Source organism: Hemitrygon akajei, chromosome 7 (assembly GCF_048418815.1).
Source record: "Hemitrygon akajei chromosome 7, sHemAka1.3, whole genome shotgun sequence".
In the NCBI taxonomy this organism is placed as follows: Eukaryota; Metazoa; Chordata; class Chondrichthyes; order Myliobatiformes; family Dasyatidae; genus Hemitrygon; species Hemitrygon akajei.
This window is the reverse complement of record NC_133130.1, coordinates 155,404,603-155,423,489: the sequence shown is the minus strand read 5'-3', so window position 1 is coordinate 155,423,489 and position 18,887 is coordinate 155,404,603. Positions and strand designations below refer to the sequence as shown.

Sequence of the window (18,887 nt, the reverse complement as noted above, 5' to 3'; positions counted from 1 at the left end):
ATGGAGGTCGATGACCAGTGGTGTGCCTCAGGGATCTGTTCTGGGACCCCTTCTCTACATGATTTTTATAAATGAACTGGATGAGGAAGTGGAGGTATGGGTTAGTAAGTATGCTGATGACACAAAAATTGTGGGTGTTGTGGATAGTGTGGAGGGCCGTCAGAAGTTACAGTGGAACATTGACAGGATGCAAAACTGGGCTGAGAAGTGGCAGGTGGAGTTCAACCCAGGTAAGTGTGAAGTGGTTCATTTTGGTAGGTCAAATATGATGACAGAATATAGTATTAATGGTAAGACTCTTGGCAGCGTGGAGGATCAGAGGGATCTTGGAGTCTGAGTCTATAGGATGCTCAAAGCAGCTGCACAGGTTGACTCTGTGGTTAAGAAGGCATACTGTGTATTGGTCTTCATTAATCATGGAATTGAATTTAGGAGCCAAGAGGTAATGTTGCAGCTATATAGGACCCTGGTCAGACCCCACTTGGAGTACTGTGTTCAGTTCTGGTCGTCTCACTATAGGAAGGATGTGGAAGCCATAGAAAGGGTGCAGAGGAGAATTACAAGGATGTTGCCTGGATTGGGGAGCATGCCTTATGAAAAAATGTTGAGTGAACTCGACCTTTTCAACTTGGAGTGACAGAGGGTGAGAGGTGACCTGATAAAGGTGCATAAGATGATGAGAGGCATTAATTGCGTGGATAGTGGCTTTTTCCCAGGACTGAAATGGTTTCCACAAGAGGACACAGGTTTAAGGTGTTGGGGAGTAGGTACAGAGATGTCAGGTAATTTTTTTGCACAGAGAGTGGTGAGTGCATGGAATGGGCTGCTGGCAGTGGTGGTGGAGGCAGATACGATAGGGTCTTTTAAGAGACTCCTGGATAGGTACATGGAGCTTGGAAAAATAGAGGACTATGGGTAACCCTTGTAATTTCTAAGGTAGGGACATATTTGGAACAGCTTTGTGGGCCGAAGGGCCTGTATTGTTCTGCAGGTTTTCTATGTTTTATATGTCACCATATAAAACCGTAAGATTCATTTCAATGTGGGCATACTCAATAAATCCATTGAATAATAATAACCATAAGAGAATCAGTGAAAGACTGCACCAACTCCGGTGTTCAACCAGTGTGCAAAAGACAACAAACTGTGTAAATACGAAAGTAAAGATCTAATAGATAAATAGATAAATTCTTTATTGATCCCAAAGGAAATTACAGTGTCACAATGGCATTACAAATGCACAGATATCCGAATGTACAAATGTTAGAAGAGAAGCAAGAAAGAATATTAAAAAAGTTACCTCAAGCAGTCTACAGAAGGGTGTCATCACTTTCCCGGCTATAGGTTGACTCAATATAGAGCATTATGGCCTCATATAGCACACTTTGGAGCACGGCAGTTGTCTTAGTCTATCACTAAATGTGCCTCTCTGTTCAGCCAATGTGGCATGCAGAAGCTGAGAAAAAATTATCCAGAATTGCCAGGATTTTCCTTCAGATCCTTCGTTCTACAACCGCCTCCAGTGTGCCCAGTTTGACTCCTATAACAGAGACAGCCTTTCTAATCAGTTTATTGAGCCTGTTGGCATCACCCGTGTTGATGTCATTGCCCCAGCACACCACTGCATAGAAGATGTTACTGGCGATAACAGGCTGGTAGAACATGTGATGGGGAGGCCTGCACACTCCAAAGTACCTCAGTCTCCTCAGAAAGTAGAACCAACACCGGCCATTCTTGTACACAGCCTCTGTGTTGGTGCTCCACTCAAGTCTGTCATCCATGTGCACCCCCAGGTCCTCACTACATCCACGCCCTCAGAGCCAGCAGTAATGCGGAGCAGTGCAGGCTTAGCTTTCCTAAAGTCCATCACCATCTCCTTCGTCTTACTGATGTTGAGCTTCAGATAAATAAGCAATAAATATCAAGGACATGAAATAAAGAGTCCTTGAAAGTGAGTCCATTGGTTGTGGGAACATTTCAATGATGGGGCAAGTGAAGTTGAGTGAAGTTATCCCTTGGTTTAAGAAACTGATGGTTGAGAAGTAATAACTGTTCCTGAATCTGGTGGTGTGAGTCTTGAGCCTCCTGTACATTCTTCCTGATGGCAGCAGTGAGAAGAGAGCATGTTCTGGGTGGTGAAGTTCCTTGGTGATGAATGCTGCTTTCCTGCAACAGCGTTTTGTGTCAATGTGCTCAGTGGTGGGGAGGGCTTTACCCATGATGGACTAGGCTATATCCACACTTTTTGTAGGATTTTCCATTTAAGGGCTTTGGTGTTCCCATACTAGGCTGCAATACAACCTGGCAATATACTCTCCACTACACATCTACAGAAGTTTGTCAAAGTTTTAGGTGTCATGCCAAATCTTCGCTGCTGCGGAGGTAGAGGTGCTGCTGTGCTTCCTTTATAATTGTACTTATGTGCTGGGCCCAGGACAAGTCCTCCATAATAATAGCACTGAGGAATTTAAATTTGCTGACCCTCTCCACTTCTGATCCTCCAATGAGGACTGGCTCATGGACCTCTGGCTTCTTCTCCTGAAGTCAATAATCAGCTTCTTGGTGTAACTGACTGAGTTCGAAGTCTACTGCCTAGTGAACACTGGGTGGCAGCACTGAATCCAGATTGGATGCTGTTAATCGCCAGACCCTGGTGGAGGACGTCGACTCCAACGCCTCGTTCCTGGGCAGCTGTAAAAGGCCACACCATGGCTTGTGGCTTTGTCCTCACTATGGCCAGGGCGTGCAGCTACCCTGCCATCTGGCAATAAATTGCCCACCGTCTCTCTGTAGGCCATCTCATCGTTGTTGGTGATGAGCCCGACCACTGTTGAGTCACCAGCGAAACTGATTGTGTAATTGCTCGGGTATTTGGCCCAGCAGTCATCTGTGAGTAGAGTGTACAGCAATGGGCTTGGCACACGGCCCTGAGAGGCACCTGTATTGAAGATGATGGGAAGGGAGAAGCAGTTGTGCATCCTGACTGTCGGAGGTCTGGGTATTTTCCATTCAGTGTACTTTGATTGAATTAAGATTGTTTAAGTTAAGATACTTCTAAAACATTTGAATAACTGCAATATTTGTTTTACATCAAAGTTCAAAATACATTTATTAGCAAAGTACGCATACTATATAAAACGCTGAGACTTGTCTCCTTACACACAGCCTCAAAACATAAAAACCCAATAGAACTCATTAAAAAGGACCGTCAAACACCTAATATGCCAAAAAAAAAACAAATTGTGCAAACAATAAAAAGAAAGCAAATAACATTCAGAACTAAAGTTCAGAAAAGTGAGTCCACAGCCAGTCCAGGAGCCCGTTAGTTGCAGGCCGCAGCCTTGGTTCAACGCAGAGACGAGTAAACCTCACCAAGCAGCAAGCTGAACATTGGCCTGTCCCTTGCCTCCAGCCCTGACATCCTGACCTTTTCAATCCAAACCAGCAGGTATATCAGCCAAACCTCAGCTCCTTCCTCACTCGTAGACCCGGGCCCCGCCGACTCGACTCTGACTCGCCTCGGTTCAGTTTTGTACACCAGAATATAGGTTCCAATTTACAAACTTACATCCTGTAATCAGCAATTTATTTTTATAAGCATTATGTGAACCTCTAACAGAAAGTAAGGAGGCATGGGATCCAAGGGGAAATTACTTTGTGGATCCAGAACTCGCTTGCCCACAGAAGGCAAAGAGTGGTTGTAGACAGGTCATATTCTGCATGGAGGTCAGTCACCAGTGGTGTGCCTCAGGGATCTGTTCTGGGACCCCTACTCTTCATGATTTCTCTTTGTGATTTCTATAAGCGACTTGGATGAGGAAGTGGAGTGATGGGTTAGTAAGTTTGCTGATGACACAAAGGTTGGAGGTGTTGTGAGTAGTGTGGAGGGCTGTCAGAGGTTATAGCGGGACATTGCTAGGATGCAAAACTGGGCTGAAAAGTGGCAGATGAAGTTCAACCCAGATAAGTGTGAGGTGGTTCATTTTTGTAGGTTAAATATGTTAGCAGAATATAGTATTAATTATAAGACTCTTGGCAGTGTGGAAAAGCAGAGGGATTTTGGGATCCGAGTCCATAGGACACTCAAAGCTGCTGGGTAGGTTGACTCTGTGGTTAAGAAGGCATACGGTGCATTGGCCTTCATCAATCATGGGACTGAGATTAAGAGCCGAGAGGTAATATTGCAGCTATCTAGGACCCTGGTCAGACCCTATTTGGAGTACTGTGCTCAGTTCTGGTTGCCTCAATACAGGAAGGTTGTGGAAACCATACAAAGGGTGCAGAGGAGATTTACAAGGATGTTGCCTAGATTGGGGAGCATGCCTTATGAGAATAGGTTGAGTGAACTCGGCCTTTTCTCCTTGGAGCGGCGGAGGATGAAAGGTGACCTGATAGAGGTGTATAAGGTGATGAGAGGCATTGATCATGTGGATAGTCAGTGGCTTTTGCCCACTACTGAAATGGGGTTTAAGGTGCTGGGGAGTAGGTACAGAGGAGATGTCAGGGGTAAGTTTTTTTAATGCAGAGAGTGGTAATAACTCCATCTATGACTCCTTCTTGAGCATGTTGTGTTTCAGCTTTGCGATGAACCCACACGGCCAATCCTTTGAATCAGCTTCGCCTCAGCTTGCTCCATCATTGTTTGTGCTGATAGTTTATCACAATTTACTTCAGAAAAGTTGTTATTAGTAATGTTTTTAGTCGAATTCCTTGCCTTTTGAACTACCAGTGAGCTACTGCATGCGTACAGTAGTGCATCTTATACCAGAACTTCTGTTTTTATGGTAAGCTTCCATTCCAAAACATGCGACTTGCAGGTGACTCACTTCACAGTAGTAGAATACTTGGAACAATACAGATAAACTCATCCAAAGGACGAAGGAGCCTACGGAAAATCCTGGCAATTCTGGACAATGTTTCTCACTCTCTGCATGCCACCTTGGCTGAACAGAGGAGCATGTTTCATAATAGACTAAGACAACTGTGCTGCTCCAAAGATCGCTGTATGAGGTCATTCTTACCCTCAGCCATTCGGCTATAAAATGAGTCAACCTTTGCTGGGAAATGATGACCCCTCCCTCCTGTTTAACTGTTCAAGGTAATTTATTTTTTATTCTTTCTTACTTCTCTTCTAATAATTGTACATCTGTGCACTTGTAATGCTACTGGGATACTGTAATTTCCTTTGGGATCAATAAAGTATCTATCTTTCTATCCATCTGTCTATCCATCTATCTATGTGTTTCTTGGTTTGGTGGATGGGGAGGACAAAGTATTCCAGTTTGTTATCTCTAATATATCACCAGGCTTTAACAACCATCTTTAATCGAAGTCATTGAATAAAGCCTAACTTTGCAACAACCTGTTGTTTAAGCAATATAAATGTATAAATATTATAAATACAGTCCAAGATTCACAAAGTACAGAAACAGGCTCATTGCCTCTATAGTACGTCAACCATCTAGTATCTAATTATACTCATATCATTTCAATAAAAGAATTGAAAATACACGTGGACTAAGATGTTAACTGTCCTGTGCTATCATCAGTTGATCTGCCACCTGTCTTCAGGAGTTCCGGCCCGCTTATGATCAAGACTCCCTCGAGGTGGTGGACCAGCAGTGCTGAAGCACCACCTCCCACTGATGAGCTTAAAAACTTGGCATCGGCCTCTATCAGAGTTGTTGGTCGCTTCCATCCAACAGATAGTCTACTCTTCAGGTATCTACGTAGCTACTGAAGAGTTTACAAAAGGTGGATACACTGTCTGACTATCTGCCCCTCTGGACATACTTAGTCCACACCCATGATGATCCAGCCTCTGCTGCCTCAGCTACAGCCCTGCTGGTTGACTTGATCTCTCTTCTAGTAAAGCCAAGGTCACGCAGCCACTTCTGGAAAGTGAACGGCAATAAAGCCACGACACCCTACTTCGAATGGATAGCATGAGACCTTCCACCCTCCGTCTCTGCACTCTGATCTTAATTCTGCATACTTGGTTAACTTGCGCTCATGGGCTTCATCGATGTTGTCTTCCCAGGGGACTGTGAGTTCACCAATAAACACTTCTCTACTGGCGTCAGATCAGACAATTATATCTGGACGCAATGTGGTGAAAACTATTTGCTCCAGGAAACTGCCTTTCCCATCCAGGTCGGCCTTGACACACCAATCATTGGCTGAGGAAAGTATGCTTGATTGTGGGCCTGCGCTGTACACCCTTGACTTGGAGCCTTCTTTCACAAATGATATGCGACGTTCTGTGCAGCATGGGATATCTCTATAAACCACAGATTTCAGTGCACATCCAAATACTTATTAAATAGTCTGTCTCCACTACATCCAGGGTTCTGTATTCCAGTCTTCATCAATCATCTGTGTGAATTTCTTTATTTCCTCAAATCCTCTCAAAATATTTTTCCCCTACCTTAAGTCTGTGCCCATTGGTCATGGACAGAACCCTAAGGGGAAAGGGTTTTCATTACTTACACTATTCCCCGTGGACTCACACCCCTGGATGAGCCAATGTATCTGCAATGTCACTGAAGAAAGATAATCTCTTATGTTCACAATTCTGAAAAAAATTGTAGACAAACGATCCTGCTTTTTTTTTTAATGTCACATTTAACAGATTGCTGCTTGTGAGAAAAAATCTTCCAACTCGGTTTTTAAGAAATCCTTATAGCGATTGATTAATTCTACTTAGAATGGTCTAGGATAAGCAAATGGGTCAGGTGTTGGCCTGAATAGTTATTTTGATAATAAAAGGCTTGAGTTACATAATTGCCCAAAGGCTGGGGCCTTAGTTCACAATGTCTCTTCTGAATAATTTGATTCTGGTATTCATTTTTCAAATTGTGTTTACTGCAAACAATAAAGTGACATCATCTATCAATGAATGTCTATCATCTCTCATGTCATTATTTACTCTTGGTATATCACAATTAAATACCAGTCAAATCCTCTGTCAGCTGCTCAACAGAGCGCCAAAAAGCTGAAAAGGGCTAAGAAGGTTTTGCATGAGGAAGTCATCATAAAATTAAACAGGAGTAGCAGCAAACAAGAGAAAATCTGCAGAGGCTGGAAATCAGAGCAACACGCACAAAAATGCTGGAGGAACTCAGCAGACCTGGCGTCATCCAGGAAAAGAGTACAGTAAACATTTCGGGCAAAATCCTTCAGCAGGACTGGAGAAAAAAGCTGAGGAATAGATTTAAAAGGTGGGGAGAGGGGTCAGAGTAACACCAGGTGATAGGTGAAACCTGGAGGGGGAGGGATGAAGTAAAGAGCTGGGAAGTTGATTGGTGAAAGAGACAGAAGGTCACGGAAGAAAGAAAAGGGGGGGAGAAGCACCGGAGGGAGGCGATGGGTGAGCAAGGGGATAAAGTGACAGAGGGAAAAGAGGATGGGAAATAGTGAAAGGGGGGGAGTGGGGTTGGAGGGCATTACCGAACGTTTGTGAAATCGATGTTCATACCATCAGGTTGGAGGCTACTCAAACAGAATATAAGGTATTGTTCCTCCAACCTAAGTGTGACCTCATCACAACAATGGAGGAGGGCATAGATGGACATGTCGGAATGGGAATGGGAAGTGGAATTAAAATGGGTGGCCAATGGGAGATCCTGCCTTTTTCTGGTGGATGGAGCGTAGGTGCTCGGCGAAGCAGTCTCCCAATCTATGTCGGATTTCACCAATGTACAGGAGGCCACATCATCAGGAGCACAGAGCACAGTATATAACCCCAACAGACTCACAGGTGAAGTGTCTCCTCACCTGGAAGGACTGTTTAGGGCCCTGAATGGTAGGGAGGGAGTAGGTGTAGGGCAGGTGTAGCACTTGTTCCGCTTGCAAGGCTAAGTGCCAGGAGGGAGATCAGTGGGGAGAGACTGATGGACAAGGGAGTCGCATAGGGAACGATCCCTGTGGAAAGCAGAGAGTGGGGGCGGGGGGAGGGAAAGGTGCGCGTGGTGGTGGGATCCTGATGGACGTGGCAGAAGTTTTGGAGAATTATATGCTGGATGTGAAGGCTGGTGGGGTGTAAGTGAGGACAAGAGGAGGCCTATTCCTGGTAGGGTGGCATGAGGATGGTGTAAGAGCAGACGTGTGTGAAATGGAAGAGATGTGGTTGAAGGCCGCATTGCTGGTGGAAGAAGGGAAGCCCCTTTCTTTGAAAAAGGAGGCCATCTCCTTCATTCTAGATTGAAATGCCTCATCCTGAGCAGGTGTGGCAGAGATGGAGGAGTTGAAAGAAGGGTATGGCATTTTTTACACGTAACAGGGTGGGATGAGGTATAGTCCAGGTAGCTGTGAGAGTCCATGGGTTTATAATAGACATCGGTGGATAAGCTGTCTCCGGATATATAGACAGTGAGATCAAGAAAGGGGAGGGAGGTGTTGAAAATGGACCAGGTGAATTTGAAGCCAGGGTGAGAGCTGGAGGAGTAGAAGCAAGATGTAAAGCGATCCTGCAGAATCACCAAATCTACCACTGTTTCTGATGAATGAGGTGTAGAAAGAGAGCGAGTACTCCAAAACTGCACCTCTGCTGGTTTTTCAGATAATGTCAAGAACTGACATTCATATTGAATCTTCGACAACCTCAAGAAACCCACGAGCCATTTAAGTAATTTGGAAATAATTACCTCACTCATTAAGACAACAGAAGTATGTACAGTGCACATGGCAGAAATTATAAATAATGCCACTGCAACACTGTTGATTGAGGGACAAAGACTTCAAAGTACATTTATTATCAAAGCATGTGTAAATTTTATAACATTGAGATTTGTCTCCATACAGGCAGCCATAAAACAAAGAAACCTTAAAGAATCCATTAAGAATAGGAGATCCAATGGGCAGAGAAAAAAATCAAATCATGCAAATAATAAAAACAAGCAAATAGAGCTCAGACTTCAAGTCCACAAAGAGAGTTCATCCACAGATCCCTCCCTAGTTCAACGCAGAGCCAAGTGAACGAGTGAACTTCACAAAACTAAAACATTTTATGGAATTTGTATACTGAAACTAAAATCACCATTAAAAATGGAATGTACCAGTCACTGGCTTACATACAGTCATACAACAGGTCCTACAGCCAATACATCTGTGCTGACCTACTTGTCCATCAATATTAATATCACTTACCCATATAGAGACTGATCCCTCTACGTATCAAATTCTATTTTTGAGCAAAAATTGCTGTGGAATCTACCAATATTGTTAGAAGGTATCTTCACTGTGAAAAATTATACAGCACTTTTAAAAATATTCTCATGAAATCCTCACACCAGGCATAAATCAACATCAACAGCTGTAACATGATAGTTGTCAAAACTTTTAAGTAATTCCACTTGGTCTCCATTCTAGAAATACTGCTGAATGCTACACCCAAAGTGTTGACGAAACCGTGGAAATTTGTTCAAAGCAGCCAAAACGTATCAAAAACCCATTTCTGAACCAAGATCACTACACAGGAAGGTGTAATTATCATTTTCCTGTAAATCTTCTAAGTTTAGAATACATGGAAAGGACTTGCTGAAATTAAATATCCACAGAATCATGAAGTGAAAAGGGACTGGTGAACACTGAATGAGAAGGAGGAGGATGGTTACCGGTAATCTTTTCCTCCCTGTGTTACAAGCCTTTACATGTTAAATTTAGCCTTGTCATTTTTACATCTTTAAATTACTGTTTGGAGTTGTCAATGGCCTTGTTGAATCAACTTCTGCTTTCCAATTTTGATAAAGATTTCCAGATGCTATTGAGATTTGTTTATATGCCACCTAGTAAAACAAACACCTCCATATGTGTGGATTGTTTTCAAAGGCTTACAGCATTGCACAAACAGAATACAGGTCTTGTTAGAGACATCAGACTCACTGTACTGTGAAGCAAAGATGGAAACTGTGTGGGTTATGTACTGCTTCCACAAGATGAAACCACAACAAACTGTATTTGCCAGTTTTCTGGCTTTCCAAGCGTAGAACACTACGTAACTCTAGTGCCATGCATCAAAATATTGAAAGTTCATATTTCTCAAATAATGAGATAAGTTTTGAGACTATCAAATTTTAAACAGGTCATCATGTCTCAACAAACTTCTTCCTCATCTAACAGACTTCACAAGAAGCTGATTCAATTAGGATGGTACTCTGTGTAACTTATTCTCCCCTGTAGTATCATTGAAATTATTGGAACAGCAGTGAATCTCTGGACCTTAGAAACAGCAATGGACTTCTCTTGAAATGATCAATCCTATATGTGGCTTCTGGTGTTGCTTGTCACAACATGTACTGTCGTGCTTACATTCAATAAAAGGCAATATATCAATTACAGTCCATGTTCCTTGTGTGTTAAATAAACTTGGATAAAATGGTCATCTCTCCTTGCAAGAGCCAACGAATATTTCTGCCATCTGCCAAAATTGAAAAGCTCAACTTCAGAAAGTGCCAAAAGAAAAACAATTTCAGAAATTGGAACCATGCAGTTGATGGAGATCTATTTTAAAAGGCTGATGTGTTAAATTGAGGCAACCTCAGTGATCAGTGGTCAAACTTAGCTCAGTTCTAGAACTAGGTTGGTTGGGACTTTAAAATCTACGGATACTTTTGTTTACACTCTTGTTGGTGAGTCAGATCATGCTGGGTTCAAGAAATTTGATCAAATAATCTCTTAATGGCATTTCTCAGCTGTGTCATAGTTTGGGGTGAAGGCTGCACAGAAGATTCATTTTACCTCAGAGGACTAAGTTGAAGAATATCTCTGGGGTTTCCTGGGGCAAATAAGCATGTGTCATCGTGCTATTTCTTATAGTTCAGTTGCAGAGTCCAGACTGACAAAGACATACTTAGAATAGCACCTCAGAGACAATATGCCTGATTCCTCTGTCATAATTCCTTGGCAGAGCATACTCACTAGAGAGAGCAGCACAGCAGAAAACAGATGGGAGAGAGTTATCCTCAGGGCCCTTGACATTAGCTCTAGATTCCATGAAGTCTCATGGCATCAGGTCAAACAAAAGCAATGAAGCCATCTCCTAAAAAAGGAAACCTACAATTCTTCTTCCACTGATAAATGAGTGTTCCTTTACATTGAGCAACATCTGAAAGAGTAGTAAGTGCACAAATTGGAATCTCAGTAAACAAAAAACAAAAATAATGTATCAAGTCAATGATGCTTTATCAAAGTTCAGACAGACAAAATCAGAAAAAATGATTTCAAAATTTAAATCTTTTTCTCCCTCTATAGATGCTGTCATACCTGCTGTTTTCAATATTTATTGCTTATTTACTTATTGTTAATTTTTTTTTCTTTTTTCATTTGCAGAGTTGTTGTCTTTTGCACACTGGTTAAATGCCCAAGAGGGTGCAGTTTTTCACTGATGCTTTTTTGGTTGTTATTCTATGGATTTATTGAGTATTCTTTCAAGAAAATGAATCTCAACATTGGTGACATACAGTATATGTACTTTGACAATAAATTTACCTTGAATGTTAATTTTTCCATATCCAGTGTCATTTGCTGAAGGGTTTGCAAACAGAATTGAGCATTCTGTAATCAAAGTACAAGTTCAAAGTAAATTTATCAAAGTACATATATGTCAGCATATACAAGTCAAGTCACTTTTATTGTCATTTCGACTATAACTGCTGGTACAGTACATAGTAAAAATGGGACAACGTTTTTTCAGGACCATTATGTTACATGACACAATACAAAAACCAGACTGAACTACATAAAAAACAACACAGAAAAAACTACACTAGATTACATACAACCCAAGAAAGAACACACCCAACAGGGTGTTCAACAACCAATGTGCAAAACAACACCAAACTGTGCAAATACAAAAAAAAGTAAGTAAATAATAACTATCAAGAACCTGTCATGAAGAGTCATTAAAAGTGAGCCCATAGGTTGTGGGAACAGTTCAGTGATGGAGTGTGTAAAGTTATCCCCTCTGGTTCAAGAGCCTGATAGTTGAGGGGTAGTAACTGTTCCTGAACCTGGCAATGTGGGTCCTGAGGCTTCTTCCTGATGGCATTGGCAAGAAGAGAGCGTGACCTGGATGGTGAGTGTCCTTAATCATGGATGCTGCTTTCCTGTGATAGCGCTCCATGTAGACTAGTCTGTATCCACTCATTTTCACAGGTTTTCCATTTTCATTGATGTTTCCATACCAGGCCATGATGCAAGCAGTGAATATACTCTCCACCACATATCAATGGACATTTGTCAAAGGCTAGCTGATGTGCTGAATCTTTGAAAACTTCTAAGAAAGCAGAGGTGATGCTTTCTTCATAATAGCACTTACGTGCTGGACCCAAGAGAGATCTTCTGAAATTATAATACAGAAGAATTTAAACTTGCTAATCCTCTGCATCTCTGATCCCCCGATGAGGACTGGCTCATGGATCTCTAATTTCCTCCTCCAAGAGTCAATAATCATCTCCTTCATTTTGCAGCCATTGAGTAAGAGGTTATTGTTGTGGTACCACTCAGCCAAATTTTCAATCTCCCTCCTATATGCTGATTCGTCACCACCTTTGATTTGGCCAATGACAATGGTGTTGTTGGCAAATTTATATACGTCACTGGAGCAGGGGGCTGAGCATGCAGCCTCATTGTGCACCTAGGGTGATGGAAATTGTGGAGAAGATGTTGCTGCTAATTTGAAATGAATTTTGCCTGCAACTGAGGAAATTGAGAATCTAATTGTACAAAGGAAAAGATCCTGAAGCTTATTGTTTAGTTTTGAGGGGTGATAGTACTGAATGCTCAGCTGTAGTCAATGAAGAGCATCCTGATGTATGGACCCTTGCTCTCCAGATGTTCCAGCATTGAGTGAAGAGCCAACAAAGTACTATCTGTGGTTGACCTGTTGCTCCAGTAGGCAAATTGGAGTGGATCCAAGTTTCTCCTCAGGCAGGATTGATAAACTTCATCATCAACCTCTCAGGGCACTTCATCACAGTGATGTAAGTACCGCTAAATGATAGTTATTGACACAGGTTACCACATTCTTTTTAGGCACCATTATTATTGAAGCCTGCTTGAAGCAGCTGGGTACCTCAGACTGCTGAAGCAAGATGTTAAACAGACAGGTGAACACTCTGGCCAGTTGATCAACGCAGGCACGCAGTACCCAGCCAGGTACCCTGTTTGGGCCAGTTGCTTCCCATGAGTTCACCCTTCTGAAGGATGCTTTAATGTTGGCCTCACAGACTGAAATCATAAGGTCTTTGTGGGCTGTACAGGTTTGTGAAGTTGCATCCATGTTTTGAAAGTCAAAGTAGGCATACAAGGCATTGAGCTCATCTGGGAGCAAAGCCTTGTTGTTACTTATGTCACTTGTTTTCACTTTGAAGGAGGTGATAGCATTCAAGCCCTGCTACAGGTGTCAAACATCTCCCAGTGACTCAAGTTTGGTTTGGAATTGCCACTTTGTACGTGAGATGACTTTCCAGAGATCGTAGTTGGACCTCATGTATTTAACGATCACCAAACCGGAATGCTACTTGTCTGGCCCTTAGCAAATTGCAGACCTCATGGTTCATCCAGGACTTCCAGTTAGGGAAGACTCTGAATGATATTGTGAGGGCACTTATTTACAACTGCATTTGTAAGGTCTATGACAACCGTGGTGGATTTGTTCACATTCTCTGATGAATTCTTGAACACAGTCCAGCTTACTGACTCAAAGCAATCCTGTAGCCACTCCTCAGCTTCCCATGACCATTTCTTCATTGTCCTTACTTCTGGAGCCTTGCTCTTTAGCCTCTGCCTGTATACAGATAAGAGGAAGACAGTAAAATGAACAGTTTTCCCAAAATGTAGTGTAGGCTTGGAACAGTAGGCATTCCTAATGATAGTATAACAGTGGCTGAGGGGGTTGGCAGCCCTGGTGCCTCATATGATATGTTGATGATAACTCGGCAGTGATTTCTTCAAACAAGCTTGACTGAAGTCGCCAACGATGATTTGAAAGGCATCAGGGTAGGCTATATCTGGATTGCTGATGATGGCATTTACCATCTTCCATGCATGCTTAACATTGGTCTTTGGCTGTATGTAAACTGTGGTCCGGATCATAGAGGCTAACTCTCTTGGTAAGTAAAATAATTGGCACTTAATCATCAGAGGTTCCAGATCAGTAAACAAGAGTGATACAAGACAGCTGCATTTGAGCACCAGAAACATAAAACCCCCATCTTTTGCCTTCTCCAAATTAGTAGTTTGGTCTATCTGGTGTTTCGAGAAGCCCTCGGGTCTTACCAACATATCCGACGTGTCCAAAGTGAGCCATGTCCCCGTGAAACATAAAACACAGCAGTTCCTTATTTTCCTCCGATACAGTAATCTTGCCCTGACGTCCTCATACTTGTTCTCTAGCAACTGTACATTTGCTCACAAAGTGCTGGGTAGAGGAAATTTCATTCAATAGACAATAGACAGTAGGTGCAGGAGTAGGCCATTCGGCCCTTCTAGCCAGCACCACCATTCACTGTGATCATGGCTGATCACACACAATCAGTACCCCATTCCTGCCCTCTCCCCATATCCCTTGACCCTGCTATCTATAAGAGCTCTATCTAACTCTCTCTTGAATGCATCCAGAGACTTGGCCTCCACTGCCTTCTGGGGCAGAGCATTCCACATATCCACCACACTCTGGGTGAAAAAGTTTTAAACTTAAACTGTGGCCTCTAGTTCTGGACTCACCCATCAGCGGGAACATGCTTCCTGCCTCCAGTGTGTCCAATCCCTTAATAATCTTATATGTTTCAATCAGACCCCCTCTCATCCTTCTAAATTCCAGTGTATACAAGCCTAGTCGCTCCAATCTTTCAACATATGACAGTCCCGCCATTCCGGGAATTAACCTTGTGAACCTACGCTGCACTCCCTCAATAGCAAGAATGTCCTTCCTCAAATTTGGAGACCAAAACTGCACACAATACTCTATGTGGGGTCTCACCAGGGCCCTGTACAGCTGCAGAAGGACCTCTTTACTCCTATACTCAATTCCTCTTGTTATAAAAGCCAGCATGCCGTTAGCTTTCTTCACTGCCTGCTGTACCTGCATGCTTGCTTTCATTGACTGATGTACAAGAACACCTAGATCTCGTTGTACTTCCCCTTTTCCTAACTTGACTCCATTTAGATAGTAATCTGCCTTCCTGTTCTTGCCACCAAAGTGGATAACCCCACATTTATCCACATTAAACTGCATCTGCCATACATTTGCCCACTCACCCAACCTGTCCAAGTCACCCTGCATTCTCATAACATCCTCCTGACATTTCACACTGCCACCCAGCTTTGTGTCATCAGCAAATTTGCTAATGTTACTTTTAATCCCTTCATCTAAATCATTAATGTATATTGTAAACAGCTGCGGTCCCAGCACCGAACCTTGCAGTACCCCACTGGTCACAGCCTGCCATTCCAAAAGGGACCCGTTAATCAATACTCTTTGTTTCCTGTCAGCCAGCCAATTTTCAATCCATGTCAGTACTCTGCCCCCAATACCATGTGCCCTAATTTTGCCCACTAATCTTCTATGTGGGACTTTATCAAAAGCTTTCTGGAAGTCCAGGTACACTACATCCACTGGCTCTCCCTTGTCCATTTTCATAGTTGCATCCTCAAAAAACTCCAGAAGATTAGTCAAGCATGATTTTCCCTTCATAAATCCATGCCGACTCGGACTGATCCTTCTACTGCTATACAAATGTGTCGTAATTTCCTCTTTTATAATTGACTCCAGCATCTTTCCCACCACTGACGTCAGGCTAACCGGTCTATAATTCCCTGTTTTCTCTCTCCCTCATTTCTTGAAAAGTGGGACAACATTAGCCACCCTCCAATCAGCAGGAACTGTTCCTGAATCTATAGAACATTGGAAAATGATTACCAATGCGTCCACGATTTCTAGAGCCACCTCTTTAAGTACCCTGGGTACTTAATTCCCAGCATTTCAGTCTGGCTTGCAGTCATCTCCTCCTCCGTCTCTTTTGGCTATCGTGAGTTAAGTCTGTCAAGTCCTTCAGAGGACTGTGAAATAGCTAGTTCATTCAGATGGTTCATTGCTTAACAGGAAATTACAGGCTGTAGATTGCACTGAGAGTAATTCCGAGGGTGCATATTTTGAAGGTTTGTAAGCAGCCCACAACACATTACTGTGGTTCACCAGCGGCATCTTCCACTCTTAATCACTAGGCTTCAGTGTGATTCATTCCCTAATGCCCATAGACCCAGGCCAGCAATCATGCCCATTTGTTCTCAACCAGCTTGGTATTTAGTGGTGCAAGCACAGCTAATACCAGGTGCCATTTTGGATAATGGACATTCCCCACCTAGGGTGAGGAACATTCTGTGCCCTTGTGACTTTCATTCCTCTTCCAAATGGCGCTCAGCACAGAAGAGCACTGATTCATCATTGGAGGAAGGACAGTAGGTGATAAGCAGCAGGAGATTTCCTTACCAGTGTCTGGCTTGATGCCATGCCATTTGATGTTAAGAATTCCAGGGGCTACAACTTCCTGCCTGTATATCATTGTGTCTCTATTTCTGGTGGGTCTGTCCCGCTAGAGGGACAAAACACATCCAGAGATTTTGTTGGAGCAGTAGTGGCCAATTGCGAGTGAAGTTCAATTCTGTGAGTACAACCATGTCATGCTGTTGCATAACTTGTCTGTGCAACTCACCCCCATGCACAATGACAATGTGTAGCATTTGATCATTCCATTTAAATGCCTAGGAACTCTTTGGAGACATTATTAAAGTTGTCCCTTGCTGGGGCTCATTGAGGCTGCTTATACATACACACCCTAAATAAATAAATAAACAGATAGGAAACATCATTTGTTCCAATCATTAGAGCATGCCTTGAACCCAGAAAGAACTAACTCAAAGTTGGAAAGCAAAAGAGCCCATAGGTTCAAAGTTACAACTAATCTGGTTTCGAAACAATGTTGAATTTGACTTCAGATTCCAAGTCTTTCTTCAATTCAGCTGAATATTTTAAAATAGCTCAGCTTAATATTTTAAAATAGATGTCCATCAATCAAAGTAACTTGAAAGCCAACAGGTGAAGTGCTCTCTCTCAATATAGTCAATCCTTTGCTGGACATGTACTCAAATAACAAATGATATTAGGACTTTGGGACTTTATTTAGGACTTTATTCCCTGGAGCGTAGAAGAATGAGGGGAGACTTGATGGAGGTATATAAAATTATGATGGGTATAGATAGAGTGAATGCAAGCAGGCTTTTTCCATTGAGGCTAGGGGAGAAAAAAAACAGAGGATATGGGTTAAGGGTGAAGGGGGAAAAGTTTAAAGGGAACATTGGGGGGGGGCTTCTTCACACAGAGAGTGGTGGGAATGTGGAATGAGCTGCCAGATGAAGTGGTAAGTGTGGGCTCACTTTTAACATTTAAGAAAAACTTGGACAGGTACATGGATGAGAGGTGTATAGAGGGATATGGGCCAGGTGCGGGTCAGTGGGACTAGGCAGAAAAATGGTTCGGCCAGCCAAAAGGCCTGTTTCTGTGCTGTAATGTTCTATGGTTCTATGATATAGACCTATACTGATTAATAAGAAAATCTCAGACAATATATTTTTATTCTTAGTTTGCATCAATAAATAACCATATTTTACCGTTTTTCCATAATGTCTAGCTAAAATATGATTGGTCTTATGGCTATGTTAAGATTGGTTACATAAATCACTTGTGCTAAACTGTCCTGTCGTATTAACATGTGGCATACTCTTAAAATAATGGTTTGTAACTTTAAGTAAAATGTACACTTTTAAGATCCACTGATGTTTATTCATTCAAACTGAAAATCATATTTGCTTAAAAATGTTAATGTGCAAATAAAACACAAAACGTGCTTCAGAATGCCATTCCCCCAATGATTTTTGAAGTTTTAGTTTTGCAGCTGAGAAGGCATGGCAGTTGCTCTATTTCATTAGGAGTTTAAGGAGAGATTTTGCCTCCGAAGTGTTATAGATTTCTACAGATGCACGGTGGAGAGCGTTCCGACTGGCTGCATCACAGTGTGGGATGGAGCCTCCAATGCACAGGATTGCTTGAGGCTGCAGAGAATTATAAACTCCATCGGCCCAATCACAGTCATAATGCTCCCACCACTGAGGTTAGCTTCAAGGAGGTGGTGCATCTGGGACACGGCCACTTTGCATAACTGCATCAGGGAGGAGGTACGGGAGCCTGAAGACCAGCACTCAATGATTTAGGAACATTTCTTCTGCTCCACTTTCAGATTTCTGAATGCTTTATGAACAAAACGTTTTTCCTTATTTTACACAATTTTGGAAATATATAGATTTTTGTTTTTGCACTGTATTGCTCCTGCATAACAAATTTCACATCACATGTCAGTGATAATAAATCCTTCTGAACATTATTTAGCCCTTATTTTGGTTTTGATTGTAACTTCCTGAGGACCTGTTGCATTTCACTGTATTTCCTGATGAACTCCCTCTCCTTTAGTCTTCTCACATGCTTTGTAGGAGCATATTGAAAACTTACATCTTTTGTTTTTCTTCACAGGAGCTGGTGGTGGACCTGAGGAAGGCTAAGGCACTGGAGACCCCTGTTTCCATCCAAGGGGCCAGTGTGGACATGGTGGAGGATTACAAATACCTGGGGATATGAATTGACAATAAACTGGACTGGTCAAAGAACACTGAGGCTGTCTACAAGAAGGGTCAGAGCCGTCTTTATTTCCTGAGGAGACTGAGGTCCTTTAACATCTGCCGGACAATGCTGAGGATGTTCTACGAGTCTATGGTGGCCAGTGCTATCATGTTTGCTGTTGTGTGCTGGGGGTAGCAGACACCAACAGAATCAACAA

At 42.5% G+C, this 18,887-nt stretch overlaps 1 protein-coding gene across 5 annotated transcripts in view; it reads right to left on the bottom strand.

Annotated features, from left to right (window-relative positions):
• Nucleotides 1–18,887, bottom strand: part of LOC140731037 (astrotactin-2-like) — a 1,710,280-nt gene that overhangs the window by 377,912 nt on the left and 1,313,481 nt on the right. The gene's annotated exons all lie outside the window — the stretch shown is intronic.